The following is a 17,256-nucleotide window of genomic DNA, read 5'->3' as shown; positions in this document are numbered from 1 at the left end:
TAGATAAGGTTTACTAAACTAATGCGTTATTAGTTGTTAGGAACATGTAGGAGCCCTTATAATGTCTTATTGAAATATGTAAAAGGTCTGTAATATGTTAAACATGTCCATGCACATTTTTTCAAAAGACAGAAAATAGTATTCACCTATTGATTTCTCCCACGGGAGCACAGCATCTGTTGTCAAAATGGGAAGGCTGTTTTTACTTTGTGGCTGTTTTATCTAGTGGAAATCGGGTTAAGTGGCCAATGTAGAAATAGCTGTTTGCTCAATTTAAGTTTATGTGTGAAAACAAGCCATGACTAGGTAAGGGAATCATTGTACCATCTAAATCACTGTGAAATATATTTTCAATAACAAAAAATATAGTTTTGACAGCTGTTTGAAACTGGTGGAAAATAAAAGGGAGACATGAGTTCCTATGACGGGGCTTAGCTGGTGGAGGGTTGTTGGTAACATTTGCTGTAACAAAGCAAGTAAGAGAACATGGATAAAGTAGACATAAATACATCCCAAGATGTATTCCCATAGGTTGAGAGAGAGGAAGGGGATAATTGCAAAAAGTTTGCCCATAGCTTAATCAGCAAGCATAGGGAATGTGCATTATTGTGTCGTGCTCATAGAATAGGAAGCAATGTGAATTATAAATTGGGTGGTTTGAGCCCTGAATGCTGATTGGCTGACAGCCGTGGTATATCAGACAATATACCACGGGTATGACAAAACATATATTTTTACTGCTCTAATTACGTTGGTAACCAGTTTATAATAGCAATAAGGCACCTTGGGGGTTTGTTACATATGGCCAATATACCATGGCTAAGGGCTGTGTACAGACACTCCGCATTGCGTTGTGTGTAAAATAGCCCTGAGCCATTGTATATTGGACATATACCATATGACATTAAAGCAAGCTAGTCATTTAGACAAGCCAAACTAAGTTTGAGACAGAGACTACGGGTCCCACAGAGAGACAACCCTACTAGCCCGTACACACCTGAGGGAACTGGATAGTTCTAAACAATATTTTCAAGGGGCCCTAGGAAGTCCCTAGGAGGTAGGGATTATTTCTGGACATAATTAAACTAATTTCCCCTCGTGGATTTGTGTAGGATAAGCACTTCTGCCATTTTCTTACTGTAGTCTATTACTTTTAAATCCAGGAGGGGGAGTGAATGAGCCGTGACACACCGGGTTGAATGGTTGAAGACCAAACCACAGCCTGAATGGCATTAGTGACATGAAGTTATTTTCTGTCAGAAAAAACAGGGATCTCTCTTTCCAGCCCTCGTCTTCAAACCTTTAATTCAATTTGACCATATTTGTCTTGCACCACGTTCCACCGTCTTCACTCATTTTGAAGCGATCAGCTGTGGTTACAATGTGCCAAAAAATAACATGCTGCACCCTGAAATTCAAGAGACTCGTGGTGCATTTCCACTGAGGAGTTACTCCAGTGTTTTACCAAAAAGCCTCAGACTTTTGTGTTTCCACCTTCACACCCTGCTCCTGGGAGTCATCGGGCCATGTCCTCAGTGTACATGCCCTGACTTGTGACCAAGGCAAGGCCGCTGGGACTATTCTGGCTGGATTTACATATCAGCGGCTAACTGTGAACATGGGTTAACGGTAATTGCCATAATCTTGTTTGGACCCCTGGAGGAGTAGCTGCAGCTAATGGGGATGCTTAATAAATAGAAATACAAACACCTTTTCACAAAGCAACTGTTTTGATTATGCAGAGGTTGTTGATTCTGCTCTTTACAAGTCTTCACTGTCAGCCCTAGCTATGGAAACACAATTAACCTAGTATAACACAAGAGTGTAGCCTATACACTAGAGTAACACTTTTGGTTCAGTCTCTTAGCAACGCTCAGCATCAATAAAGTTAGTCAGGAAGCAGTGTAGCTCATATCCACAGGCTCAGCTCGCCTCCACGCTCTTGTCCTCTTCTTTAGCCGTAGCAGGTTAACAAACATTGTGTAGCAGATGATGGAACCTAAAAGCCTTTCTCTTCTTTCGTCCATCTTCTGTCCATCAGCTTATGCACAAACATGGTCAGAAGGGGCCGCTCCCGTTTGAACAGCAGGTGGCGCTCTCTGATAACCTCTGCCAAGCATAAAGCAGATTTAGACATTTTGTGTAGTTTGTGACAGATTCAGACATTTTAAAAGACTACAGTGTCTAAGATATTCACCGGAAAAAAAAAACATTTATACATTTTACCTTTAATTCACCAGATGAGGTTGATTGGCTATGCTACTGTTGAGAAAGATACTGTCACTCCCCTTCAATATTCACCATTAAGGGTTTCCCAAACTCGGTCCTGGGGCCTCCCAGGGGTGCATGTTTTGGTTTTTGCCCTAGCACTGCACAGCTGATTCAAATAATCAACTCATCATCAAGCTTTGATTATTTGAATCAGCTATGTAGTGCTAGGGCAAAAACCAAAACGTGCACCCCTGGGAGGCCTCAGGACCGAGTTTGGGAAACAACGATGGGGAATATTGCAGGGAAGGGGTGAGACAGAGGTAATGACTAGGCCTACCTAATGTTGATTACTAGGAGCAGAATCTTTTCATTTGACCTTTTTTTTTTACTCTGTAAAGTTGATTGAGAAAAAATGTATAATTATGACCTGGGGAGTATTGAAGGGGAGTGACAGTATTTTTCTCAAAAGTAGCCTAGGTTGTACTAGGCCTAGTACCTACTTTTGATCACTGCAGACCGCAGCCTGATCTGAGATTAAAATCAAAATAAGTATCAATAAAATTATTTATATAAAATAGTAAATTCTTAAAATAATAACATGACACCAACTAATAATTTTACTTCTCAAGATTGAAATAATGTGATTTGAATTTTTGTATAGACTAATAGACATTAATGTTCAAGAAAGGAAAAGGTTCTTCGCGCGTTGGTGCTGTGCCTGCTCTCACACAATGATACTATGTTAGTATATATTTGCAAACAGCAAACCCTGTTTCAAAACAAAATAGGCCTACCTTTAATTAAATCCATCATTATAAGCCTTTCTCTGTTCTTGCTCACCAGACGTTGCTCTTTCTATATGCAGCAGCCTGAAGCTTGTTGCTGGATATGAATGAGGATCAGCTTGCCTGCCACTATCTCCCTCTAGGTCACAGTAAGAACATAAATTATGCTAATCTAAGGGCTCTATTCAATCTGTATCACTGAAGCGTTACAGATCGCATGATAGAAATGTAAAGATAATTTTAGATCGGGCCGACATATGCAGTGTTTACCATGAATGCAGTTTCCGCTAACGTGGGAACGTTGCCTTTAAATTTCAATCACGCTGTAACCATGAACTTCTGTGATACGGATTGAATAGATCCCTAAATGGCCATCCATTCTATATCTAATAAACACACTGCTCATTGAGGTAATGAGTTTTTAAACAATCTTTATGGATCTAGTGTTCGAATGATAAAGGGGATGCCAAGTGTCTTCAACAGTGACCCTCGAGGCCTCTAAAATCATCCAGCCCATTCTGTGCTGCTGGGAAGCTTCAGGCCAAGGCTAGTCAATCAGTATGGGTTTCTGTGGCAGTATCCATGGAAACATCCTACACTTCACTGAGAGTTGAAGGTAACACCCACTCTCATTGTCCAATCTCTGTAATGCATATTTATACCCTCAGACAAGCTATTATGAAATGTTTGTATTAGTATACCAATCTATATATTCATTCATCCATCTACCCTTTTACTACTATGGCAATAGTTCACAAATGCACTCTCCATCCTTTCAACAAATGTTAATAAATTCATAACCTTGCTTGATTGAATTGATTACCACAGTTAAAGCAGAATGAGATGTACAATATTGTGGAATTCATTTATATAATCAGAATCTGTGCATGGCATATCGAAGGTGCTTTATTTCAGCATACATTATTTACAGATTGCAAGAGAATAGTGTTGAGGTCTTAATAGTGATGTTGATTTATATTGTGCTGAAATTTAGGTCAAATCAATACACACGATACAAAGTAAAAGCATACCAATCATACCGTATTGAGTAATACTTTAATTGCAAACATGCACATGGAATAAAGTATACACTTGTATACCTCATATGTCTTTCCAGGGTAGTTGGTGCTCAGTTAAATAAGGAAATGGGTTAGTATACTGTTATGTACACTTTCATGAGTGATAGAGATGAGTGTAGAATTGTTCACACTGGCTGGACTTACCGGTTTTGACAGTGTTAAGATCTCACTGACTGGATTGGAAAATGCAGTGACATCTTCAGAGTTAGATGAACACATTATGACATGAAACACAATAGCTCTTGTTAAGCATTTCTTTTTTTATATTTTGTTCACATTTTGTTTTGCTGCAACACAACCAAAACTGAAATGACAGACAATAAACAATGATTCAAAGGTTTGTTGCTGCCTGCAAACAACAAACTATGAGTGCACTCTATATTCTGAACTGAAGGTTCGTAGGACTGCTTTCTGATGAATAGGAAACTGGAAATGTTGTGGGTGGACTAAAATGCCATTTCGTGGAGTGACTAAACTAAAAGCTGTTGAAATAATGGTGTGAGAGACCTGGTCACTGAGGTAGACTGTGACTTGTTGTCAGTGAGCTAAATTTACAACAACAAAATCACTAGTCTTCCACAGCGTCCAGGACCAAAGTGCACATCCTCCTGCAAGCATAGAAAAGGATAATGACAAGTTATACATGTATCATTATTCACCTGAACATTAGTTTTTTTCATTGACAATCATAAAGCCAGGCTACTCAACTACATATTTCTCATCAATATTGCATTTATATTTTACAATTAATCAAATAATTGAGATCCCATGCATGACCATATACATGCTAAAGCTAACCAGAATTATTGAATTTTATATTTATTTTTATTTTATTGATTTATTTCACCTTTATTTAACCAGGTAGGCTAGTTGAGAACAAGTTCTCATTTACAACTGCGACCTGGCCAAGATAAAGATATATATATACCAAAATATATTGATGTTATAAAGAGATATGTATTTGTACATAAACATGTTGACAAATGTATAAAACAAAGAAACAAAGAAAAACAGTAAATGCAAATAGCTGTTGTGTACATATGAATCCCCCTCTGAAGCCGTTAATAATGTGGTAATACCTGAAGCCTACCTGCCCTTTCCACAGAGATCACATATCACACACAAATCCACCCCCTTTCCTTTCTAAAGGCTATCACCTGTCCCCATATCATCACCCATATCCCCAGCCTCTGAGTTCACTCAAATGAAAGACAAAGTTGAGCTAAAGGACAAGCTCTAAGTTTTAATTAAATATAACGTTTATAAAAGTAACATTGTATCTATTGGTTTCCTAAAGCTCAGCCAATAAAGGGAGGTATATTTCGACTCAGATGAGGGGGAGAAAAGAGAACGTAATTGTGAATAAAGGACAACATTAGAGAGGTCTGTATTTATCAGGTATTTGTCATTCAAGCCAAAGATGAATATGATACATTCTGGGTGGTGATATCTTATGAATCACAACGCTCCTGTTAAAATGTAAGGAAATAGCAGCTTATGTCTTACCATTCACACTCTTGAATCATTTTTATTTTAGTGTGTTCTGCGTAAGCATAATCTTATGAATGTGTTAATATATTTTGGTGGTGTGTGTGTACCCACAGCACAAGGCGTTCAGACAATGTCTCACTTCTCCTTGTGGCTGATGGAAAAGAAAAAGGAAAGAAATGCCTCATTTCCCACAATTGTACTTGTAGGATACTTAACACTGTTGATTCTAGCATTCTTGTTTTAAAGCCAGTTATTCAGTCACATCTAAGTGGTGTAATGTCTAACAATGTGACAGAAGGTGTCATAAAAGAGGAGCACAGGCCTGGCCTTCCATCAGGCAGCTAATGAATTGGTGAGTACATGGAAATGAGTGATTATGGAGATAGCAGAACAGAGACCTCAGCAAGCTGTTGATCACTGTCTGTCTGTCCCTGGCTGGCTCCTCTACTTATCCTCATATGTACATGGTGGACTAGACTGGAATAGCAGCAACACAGGGTCTGATTATGATTCATTACGAGCACAGAAGGAGAGTGGTACTGTGTCCTGGGTACGGGTAGGTACGTTCCCATAGGGCAGGTACAATTACGTATAATGGATGAAGACCGTCACTAAAATAAAATAACTGTCATAACCAGTTTTGCCTGTCTGTGTGTGTGGAACACACAGCTGACTGAAGACGGGACATCCGGATATTCACATGGTTGAGTCCGTTTCCGGGGTAACATGGAGTCTTTACAACGTGAAGAAACTTTATTGCTCCTTGCTAAAACAAGCAAGAGGTGCGTTCAGTTCGATTAAACGGTTGCTACACTGCGTAACAGCTTGAACTGCACTACACACTCGTCAACGTTCTTGAAAATACTTTGAGGTACGTTTGCTCTGTTTGGTGGGTGTGGCGGGTTGTGGCTTGAAACAATGAGTGGCGTATTGAAAGGGCAGTGGTACATTTTGTACCCACAATCCAACCCCTCCCCGTGTTTCAACTGGTCGTTCAGTATAGTACTGTTTCCATTTAATTGAACATTGCGTTATGTTTTTCCGTATTGAATGCAGGCAAAGTGTTGTAGCAAACGAGTCTTTGGTTGCCTAGGCAATACCCCCTCCCTACAGCAGTAGAAGCATGTGCAGTCAGGGGCGAGGGAGAGGAGAAAAGGTGCGTCTTTTATTTAGATATTTATGTTTGCTATTCAAACGATTTATAATGGTGAACGTGGTCATTTGACCAATAATTGTCGTCCAAAATTCCATGACCGCCACAGCCCTTTGCACCCACACACACACAGATACATGATCCCACATGGACACATGGGCACACACTCCGAGACCATTTAGTGAGCTCAACGAAGGCTGTTGAAATTTGAAGAGGATGAAATAACCCAGTGGATCTCGGAGTGCTTTGCTTTTCTTTTCTTACTGGAGAGGCGTCATGGACCTTAATGCATCTCATTCACACTGGAAGGCTTTGGGACTTTCAGTTCTGTTCTAGGTACATGGGGTCCAGAACCCTATCAAATCTTAACAAAACCAAACAGGTTCAATCTCATGCTAGTTTTTTTTATGGAGAACCTCTGTCTGTCCATATTCATTCTGCACATGCCTACAACTTCTCACTACTTACCACTCTCTTCTCAGTCTCCAATAACTTTTATGGGCACCACTGAGTCTTTAAAACTGAAGATGGTAAAGCCAATGCCTTGTTTCCTTCTTAAAACTAAAAAAACATTTAAATGTTTTTGAAATTGATAAAGACTATTTTTAAGAACAATATAGAAGACTTTTATAACAAACTATTTTTTATTTCTCACTTACAATAACCCTTTAAAACCACCTGCCTGCTGTAACAATGACAAGATTGACGGGCTCTTTGAGGTGGTGGAACCTTCACAGTTAAAGTTACATTGCCCATAAATGTTATATAAGGCACTGCTTGGCTTAACACGCACAAAAAGAAGGCAACCATTGGGCAGCATTGAACTGGGTATGGCATTGAAGAGAGAGTGACAGGCCAATGCTAGGCTCAGAAGGAGAGCTTTATTAGTGGCTTTAGCTGCTCACTGCTACTGAGTTACAGAACAGAACAGAGAGGTTATGCATTACTTTAAGACACTGAACGAGGGAAATTAGCTCGCATTAACTATGGTTTTCCCCATTAAAAACTATCTTGGATATAATGGGCATCGCTGTTTCGCATGAACAACGTTACTGCCGACTCTTTCTCTAAGTGGCAGAACCTGTCTCTGCATGCACTTATACATTTACTCAAGGTTCCCGGGAAAAAGGGGAGGTGAAAATGCAGTTCTTTTATATCTCCACTCAGGAGTCCTGGCTGAGAATAATAGGCTCTGTATTGAATAGTAATGTATTATTAAAGCAAGTTAAATTATGCTCTCCAGTTGAGGATGGACGCCTTTCATTCTTTACAATTAGAATGATGAGACACAGCGTGCAGAAAGGAGCTCTATGGCCAGCCAACTGGAGTGGAGCAGAATTACATTCTGCTCCTGTGCCTGTTGAATTAGGACTAACGTTCAATTATGGTGTCCCTGCCAGTCTGCTAAATATAATTCCATGAAAAAAAAAATGTTTACAGACTATACATCCCAATATAGGACTAATGCCCAAATGTATAAGATATTATAATACCGTACATGTATTATCGAATAATTCAATCATTGGCTTGACAAAATTTTAATTTGATAAAGATCTGATTGGGATTCTACAGCTACAGTTAAATGTAGATTTTGCTTACTACGTTGAGTAAATCAATCTTTCAGTCTCTATAACTGTGAGCACAGACATGTAGTAGCAGACCATGCTGGGCAGCAGTACACAGATCATTTGTTTAATTGGCTTCTCAATCGGCTAATCTGTTATCATGTTCATCTGTCTGAGCAGAGGGAAAAGCAATGGATGTAAAAGGCTTTTCTCTGGAGGTCAAGTGGCAAACAAATAGATAGAGCCTGAGGACAAGACTCAAAACCAAATAAAGATGTGGCTTTGGCCTTAAAACCCCTACTGGTTTGATAAGCCTGCTACAGGTGTAATACAACTGAGGATAAACATGGAAACATTTGGTGCAAATCCTGAGTTAAGAAAAAAAGAAGGGGGAAAAAAGGAATACAATAACCACGTTTCATCCACATTTTTCATGCGAGTAAAGTCATACCGTATATAACAAAACAATCACTACAGCTGTGATGGAAACAGGAAGTTTCAGTACAATTGTATAACTGCAGACAGAAGATTTGTTCTTTCGACATGGTGGGATCTTTTTGTGTTGATAAAATGTATTGATAATCGATAATTAACCATCATGTCGAAGTAAACTTGGTGTCACGCGATGACATGGTGTGTGGTTCTCCCACTATGACTTGGGAAACCATGCAGTTTATTAGGCTACAGATGAAATAAGTTATGATGAACTTCACATGGTAGTGAAAGTGCACAGTATGAATCTCATCATGTATCATGACTAATTTACCCGCAGAGCCTACTCGCATCTGCAAGCTTTTGGCTAGAGTGCACAGGCCAAGACCCAGATTAGTCACATTTGCTATTTAACGCAACAGTTTTTGTGGCAAAACTATCCGTAGAGTTGAAAACACGATGGAAACAGATTGAACATAATATTTTTATTTGGTACATGAAAACTTAAGAGAAAAAATAAATGTTGTGTGCACTATGTCATCACATACTGATTTTATCCGCAACAATTCAGTTTGGTGAAAAAATGCGGATTTCAGGATATTCTAATGAAAATCTGTTGCCAATTGGATGGAAACCTGGCTAGTGTTATGTAATAGAGATTGTAAGACTAACATGCAGATCAAATGTTATACACGGATCCTTACAGTACATTTCAGTAAGCACCATGGTTAAAAAGGGGTTATGGGGAACTGTAAAAAAACACACAAAAACCGAATATTCCTGTTCTACACCGTGTGAACAAATGATGATCCATGTAACTCAATAAATCCCCTGAGAGCCCATCCATAAACCTTAAGGTGGCTCACACGTCCATGCCCTCAATGTCTAATTCAATTATTTTCTCATCAAATGACCCTGTCCTTTCAGAGAGGATGGCCCATGCACCTTAAATGGCTGTTTATTCACCCCTTAAATGTATTAGTTGAGTCGGACATCTCTCCCAAGGCACTGACTGAACAGAGTTAAGTGTGCTACTTAGAGGCACAGGGGTGACTTCCTCCTATTCTTTCCAGTCCTGCCTCATTGATTCTGTGTTAGCAGGGCTAACTAGGATGGTCACTGGGGGATGTCAGCAGGGCCGGATGGGGTTACTGCACAGCATGGACATCTGGGCCACCCGTTATGGGTTAAGACTATCATATCAACTGCCATGCACTGTACTGCAGACAGAGGCTTAGGATGGACATTGTCCATGGCCTGCAATTGACATTAATTAGCTCCAGTGAAACACTTGAATTGTGTGCATCATCATACAAATGGAATCAACCAGGGCAAAATGTAGTATTAAAGAAAGAAATACTGTCACAGTGCAACCGATTTTGACACAGACAATTCCAAATCCTTTTGGTTACATCTTGATTTAAAATAATTGTTGATTTAAATGAATCGATGTATTTCCCCCTTCTCTTGTAAGACAAATTTGCAGTAAGCCACAACAAGCAACATCTATTTTGATGATAGAAGTTACATGTAATGGTACATGGCATAATTGCTATTGTTGTCAACATGCTATGGGGAGAGTGAGGCAGCCAGGAGAGGCGGACAGACATCTACTGTAATTAGAGCTAGTAAGAGTATATGATTTGTTCTAATTGCCTTGACAAGAGGCTGAGCGTACTCCACTCAATTACCTGAGCATGCTCTTTCCTAGGAGCCCTGTGGGAAATGGGCTTTCATTTTTTCATTGCTGAAATTGGAAGGATGTGGGGGTAGGAAATGTGTTCTGCTCTCCTCTGTGTCTGTCAAAGTGACAAAAAAATCTCTCAAATACAGTAAGCATGTGTCTTTACTGAAGCCTAGTGCACCATATTTCATACTCTGACAGGCCATTTGCGTTTTAGACTCTGTACAGATAGATGCACACTACCTGCTTTCAGCATGGCTTCCTCATGAGAAATGTAAAAAGGTATGATCCCAATTCAATCAATCACAGATAAAAGATAACTGCACTGTGTGTTTACTCCAAATATGTACTCTGTCTTTTAAGGTCAGAGGTGGTTTCAAGTCAATATCCATTCACAATATTGTTTTTAACCAAGGCAGCAACAAAGTGGCTAAAGTAGAAAAATACAGGCACCCAGGCAAAACCTGAGAAGCATCCCACTGGACAAAAACGGCATCAAACAACTTTGTTTCCATGTCATTTCAATTGTTTTTAATGTTATGACTTTGAATGAACATGGAAAACTGATTGGAGTCATCAACGTAAATCCAATGACATGGTGATTTGTTTTGTTGATTTTACGTTAAATTCACATTAGTTGACACCTCAACCAAATTGTAATCATCAAAACTAGACTTTGAACTGATGTCTGTGCCCAGTGGTGCCAAATCAACTCATCCAATGTTCTATGCACTGTAAAATGCCACATATATATCATAAGTCCTCCTGGCCACTACTCTGAAATCTAATCATTGTTCCCACAATGGGTACAACTGAATACAATATAAAAGCAGTATGTTCAAATGTCAACTGGATATGTTTAATGTCAATCATGGTTTTAAAATGACATCAAGCTCATTGGGCAAAATGGGAATAGCAGGTTACAACAGCTGTGTGTTTCTCCCTTCTAGACTTACTGATATCATCAACACAATTGTAGCCTATTTTTGTGGAAGTTTCACAAAACGATTGCTACTAAAAATGACAAAGGAAGCGTAGGGCTAGAATGGATAAAGTGACAGAACACTGAACACTATTGTGTTCCGTCAGAACCAATGGGTCTGCAGCATGTGATCATGGCTGTGATCTCCACTCATGGGTTAAAGGATTGCATCTGGAGAGTTCAGTGAACCCATGCTATGGGGCTTTCCTGTGGATGCATGCTGGAGCGGTGGAAGAGCTCTGTCTGGAGGAGAGGTGTGCCTGGCAGGCTTTGTGACTTAAGGCCCCTCGCTGGGCCCACCTCTGATGTTGAGTCCCTGCCTTCGTTCTGAGATTGCACATCCTCCATCATGCCCCACCTCAGCCCCCATCCCCCAATCTCCCCAATCGCCTCAACCTCCCCCTGACTGCACTACCGATGCCTTTTGGATTGATGTGCAGTTCAAGTCAATACACCAGGACACTGTAAGGCCTTTTATATTCCAGCCAGCTTCTCCAACCGGGTTGTGCACCTGTATACCACTCTGAACAAAGGTTTATGGCAACCAGAGAGAGGAAGCATGTGTAGGATAACAGCTGTTAGATCTTTAGGAACATTCCTGGAAGGTGGGGTAACCAAAGCAACCAAAGCAAAATGGAGGTTGAATACAGATCCAGTGGATGGGCTCGGTTTAAACGCTTCAAGCAGAGGCACACTAATCATCCACAGAAACTCTCTGACAAATAGATGTGTCAGAAAAACGACATTTCCACATACAGATACGTTGATGAATTTCCTTACAATGCACCAGTGGCAGAAAATGCAATGCTTGGTATGTCACTTCACACACACAACCGAGACCTTGAAAGATAAGTGGGAATTGAATTGTTCAATCGATTCACATTTAGAAAATATTAGAAATGTTTTGACATGTAGACATGTAATGCAATTTAGTGATAGACCCAGAACTGAAATTCTTGTTTGTAATTATATTGTTCTAACAATATATCACATTAACATTTTGGAGCCTCAAGGGTATAACTGATTTCTGATTAGGGTTGCAAAGCTACCTATAATTTACCAAAGTTACAAGAATCTTCAGTAATTTTGGTAACTAACAGAAAATATATGGCAATCTATCGTAACTTTGGTTATTTACGCTTGAATAACTTTACAAAAAACATATTTATATGAAGTATAATTGTCCATATTGTCCATGAGGTTCTAGTAGATTTACCATATTGTTCAAGAGAAAATAGCCTAACTAATGAAAAAAGCATCTATTTAACAATTAAATTATTTTCAATTAACTCTGCAACTCTTCCAACTATTCACTTTTCTTCACAACTGCCACCAGTTTGACACCAAAACATCGACAACAAATACATATTGACATCGTAAAATAAATGAAAGTGTAAAAAAAAAAAGTATTTAATGCTGAAACACCAATGGTATTCACTAAGTTGATGGTTTATATTTAGGATAACCTTTTACAGCTTTGTCATTCTATTTTTAAATAATATGATTTAATTATTTCAGATATTTTACATGTGATAAGGCCACACAGAGGGGCAGAGATAATTACAGACACCTGTGATAATCTGAAGTACCCAAAAGGGCCACTAGATAAAATCCTTGATAAATTCCTTGAAAGATACCAAAATTCTGGTAATTTACTAGTACACTTAAAACGTTTCCAGTAATATACCGTCCCTTTGCAACCTATTTCTGAGACAAAGCTGTATCCACACGTATGATGCACATATTGTACATACATATCACGTGTAAATATTACAATATGTGTCTTTCTGAAAAGACAATGTTTCTCTAACTCACTTCCAGGCTGATTTACATTTGAGTCATTTTAGTAATCTTATCCAGAGTAACATACAAGTGCAATTAATTTCAATTTTACAATTTCATAAATAATCACTCTGTTGGAGAAAAGCAAGCCATGTCAGCCAGCACCCTTAAGATCTGTCTCAGAATTGTCTTCAGAAAGAAACAAAAGCCATGTCCATCCATGACACACATTTACCGGCATAAGCATGGCACTTTAAATGTCACTTTGTGTTAGGTTAAATCATTTATATGCAAAACAACTTAGACAAACACGTTTACAGCCTTTTGAGGGACCTAAGCAAAATTTTGACGGAGGAGAGAAAACAAACGTTTTTGAGTTCATTTACTGTAATTGTACAAATTTTGCCGTGGGGCGTAGAGAAAATGTTGCAGTTTTAAAGCAAGTTGCTGCAATTATACACATTTCACCATTGGGAGGAGAGAAGATTTTGCAAGCTCTCTCTCTCTCACCCTGGATCATTTTGTGTTGTGCGGAGCAGAGCGTTCATCCTTCAGACGCCAGTAACAAGGCCAGATCAAACAGTGGTCTCAGTCTCCCTGCTGCTCCATGGGGGATCGCTGGAGGGGGCAGGGAGGAATAGCATTGTCACTGCCAATGCGTGCTGATTGTGATTGCACTTCAAATACAGCGACAAATGGCTCCCGCTTTACACAGATTCTGCAATGTTTTGATGTCAATAAAATGTCCCTATGGTGCTATTCATTCTTTCTTTTTCTTTAAAAGCCTCAAAAAGGGGAGGTTTCATGTGGAGGTACTCCTTAAAACGTCAGATTGCCCTCTTTCTGAGGTTAGCTGCCAAGAGGGATAAAACACCACTGCATGGTGAGCTCCTGTCTGAAGATGTCAATATTACTGGTTACACAAAGATTATTTAAGAATATTATTTCTTATACCTTTAAATTACAATGGACATGATGGCCAATCATTCCACAAAGGGAAGCCAACAATGGTCCCACTTTATAAACATTATAAATCCAAATTAGAGGTAAAATGTGTTACACAGAAAGCAGCTAGCTATCTGAGGGTGCAAACAGAAGGGGATTTGGTAAATACGCACTTACCCTACTGGGTATCTTTATCAAATAGAAGATGGTTGCTATTGTACAATCCAATGGGCTTAATTTGATATGAAATACATCTGTTTGCTGTAAAGACAAAAGCCTACAGTCTCAAACAATCCATTGAAACAGAAAATGGTAATGCCTGGATGTGTTTATAGGTGAGGAGATTTTATTTTATTTAAGGCATGTGTTGGGTTCACATATCAGTGAATTCAGACAGGTGTTTTCCCCCAGAGATAGCTACTGCTAATGAGTCAACACTCTTCTCAGGGCATACTACTCCGTTATCCCTGCATGCACTAGTTGGACATTGTTAAGTCATAACCAAGCTGCATCTAATTGCATTAATTGGATCAATGCACAAACGGTCTTGTTTGAACACCTGCTGTAAATAATTGTATTGCCTGGGTACAGACTGAATATGTAGCACACTATTTGTGGCACCATAATGGGGAGAGTTTCTCCATGTAAATGTGTAATCATGATGTTTCAGACAACCTGCCAGCCAGCCTGTTCAGCATAGACACAGCGCAGAAGTATGTGAGAGTTGTAATAAGGCTACATTGCACAAATCGTAGGTATAAGATATAAGGAGCGTCTCTAAATATGAAGTATTTTTATAAAACATTCTAAGACTATTAGTTACAATTAGGACGTACACTGTAGCCTAGTTAGTATCATAAAACATGTAGGCCTTACAGGTGAATGGTGACATTTGATTATGCTTAGGTAACACTTGTTGATGAAAATAAATCTTCAATTCGACTAAAATTGCCCCCGATTATTTGGACTAAACAGCGGTGCTGAAAATGATTAGACTTGAGCGGGAACGTGTCCCGCACAGCCTATTACTCGACATTGGAGCTGGTCACCCCGGTGGTGCTGAAATGATTAGTGAACAGGTTTTTAACAACTCACCTCACGCTGAATAGTAAAGCACGTGATTTTTGTGTTATATTTGTTCCAGAAATGTGAGTAAGCTTTTATATTTGCTTGATTTCCAAGGTTGACCAGTATAAAGTAATTAACTTATTATGGTCTTTTAAAAACATCGTATTTCTATATGCTTCCAGAGGTCATCACCAGCATAACTTACTACTTGGCTATGGCCATTGCTATTACAAGGCTGCAAAACGAATTCACAACTACGTGTTGCATGACATTATAGTAAAATAATTATTCAATTCAAAAATGGAGAATTAGTGATTATTTAAACCATCAAACTGAAGTGACAATTGCTTATGGTCGAAGCTACACGGGAGCATGTGTTCCCATATGAGTTTAAGTAGGCCTAAAGTAGAACGATAAACGTTGTCTTATTTCACCCATCCAATTCGCCAGTCACCCTTAAACAAAAGTATTGTAGGCTACTATAACAGTAAATACGAGGACATAGCCAACTGGCTGATATGGATTTGTCAGGGATAACTGTAATAAAGAGCTCTTCAAATCTAATTATAGCCATTATGTAAACACAACCACAGGGACATTATTTTTCTTTGCGGGGGTCTTTCCTATAATCAATATAACCTTTTCGCAAGCCTTCGGTCTACTCCTTCTAACTGCCGGAGAGAAACCAGAAAAATGTCACTTTGAACTTTGCTTAGGGGCTATTACACAGTAACAAAGTGCAGATTTTCTCTGACCTTCTGTTTTTATAGTCGAATAAATCATTTGTAATGGGGAGGTTAAAGGGCATATGTAGGCTATCGTAGCCTACTAAAAATCATACAATAGGTTATTGTTCACATTATGCGAAAATATAAAGCTTAGATTTGACTGATTATATAGGCTATCACAGGAACATTACGAATCTACAGGAACAGTTTATGCTATAGACACCCTCAGAAATAATTCCAACAAGTTGTGCTCGCTGCGTTCTACCTGTTGATATGATCAGCATCCCTCCCGACATGAACTATTGCGGTTTGACCAGTCGTCCCACGTATACATCTGAAAGTGTGGTACAAGAGTATGAAAAAATGAATCAAAATGAAAAGTCACATTTGTGAAATAATCAAATGTTCAACTCAATAGAGTCACATACATACGCCCACGATGTGACCCACATATTGGCATGCATTTCATATCCTTTCTTTGCATTTCAGCTCCACCTCTCAAGTCTCATTTTGCCAACTTGCCTTCTCGAGAATCAGGCGTATAATTGTAGCAATGCTTAGTTCTTTGTCAATCAGATGTGGCTTGTTTCAGGCGGTTTTGCAAAACACGATTTATAGTCAAGAGAAAACAGACTACCCTCCTTATATACACCTGTGTTTCTTTACATCCATACCTCATTCATTATTTTATCATTCTATCATTCAGCAAACATAAAACAACAAGAGTCGATCAGAAATCAGAGATAGCCTACCTTGCAGATGCTGTCTGCGCCGCCTCTGGAACTGGAATCGAAAGTATTGACTGTGCATCTTTCTGCCATGTGCCGTATCACAACCTACAGTTTTTATGACGGCCATATCCATTTAAATCCCGATTCGTCCCCACAGGTGGCCTGTCAATTTCATGAGCGTGACGTCACCTTACGAAGGGGAGACATAAAAACCCATCTTTCACAACAAAAGTCCTACAGAGGATGTATTTTAGAATGAGATAATAAATGGTAGCCAGTAGCTTTAGTTGTAAAAATGCGGACCTTATCAGTAGGCTAGACCTACACTAGGCTATACATGTCTCTCAGAATAGTTTTTTCTATAACATTGTTCTGTTCATTTGCATGACATTCTTATTGGAGAGAATGGTCCAATTTTAAAGACACCATGATCACAATGACCCATAGACCTAACGTTTACAACCTCAGAGGTGTTATTAATACATGTCAACTATATGTGCAAGCATATGGGCAAATGTCACATTCAGTTAGGAAATTGTTTATACATGTAGCCTTATATAAACACACGGAAAGAACAGAGTAAATCTAGCTCCTATTATTTTAGCAACAGAGGGAAATAG

At 39.0% G+C, this 17,256-nt stretch overlaps 1 long non-coding RNA gene across 1 annotated transcript; it reads right to left on the bottom strand.

The window, feature by feature from the left end:
- Positions 1-12,330: 12,330 nt before the first annotated feature.
- On the bottom strand, positions 12,331-16,753 carry LOC115108888 (uncharacterized). Its single transcript, XR_003860423.2, has 3 exons — positions 16,658-16,753; positions 16,171-16,239; positions 12,331-13,782 (listed from the first exon to the last, which is right to left on the bottom strand). It is a non-coding gene; the product is annotated as an uncharacterized LOC115108888 (long non-coding RNA).
- Between the last annotated feature and the right edge of the window lie 503 nt (positions 16,754-17,256).

The sequence above is a fragment of the Oncorhynchus nerka genome, linkage group LG25 (genome assembly GCF_034236695.1).
Source record: "Oncorhynchus nerka isolate Pitt River linkage group LG25, Oner_Uvic_2.0, whole genome shotgun sequence".
NCBI lineage: Eukaryota > Metazoa > Chordata > Actinopteri > Salmoniformes > Salmonidae > Oncorhynchus > Oncorhynchus nerka.
The sequence above is the reverse complement of the archived record's forward strand: the minus strand, read 5'-3'. Positions and strand labels throughout refer to the sequence as shown.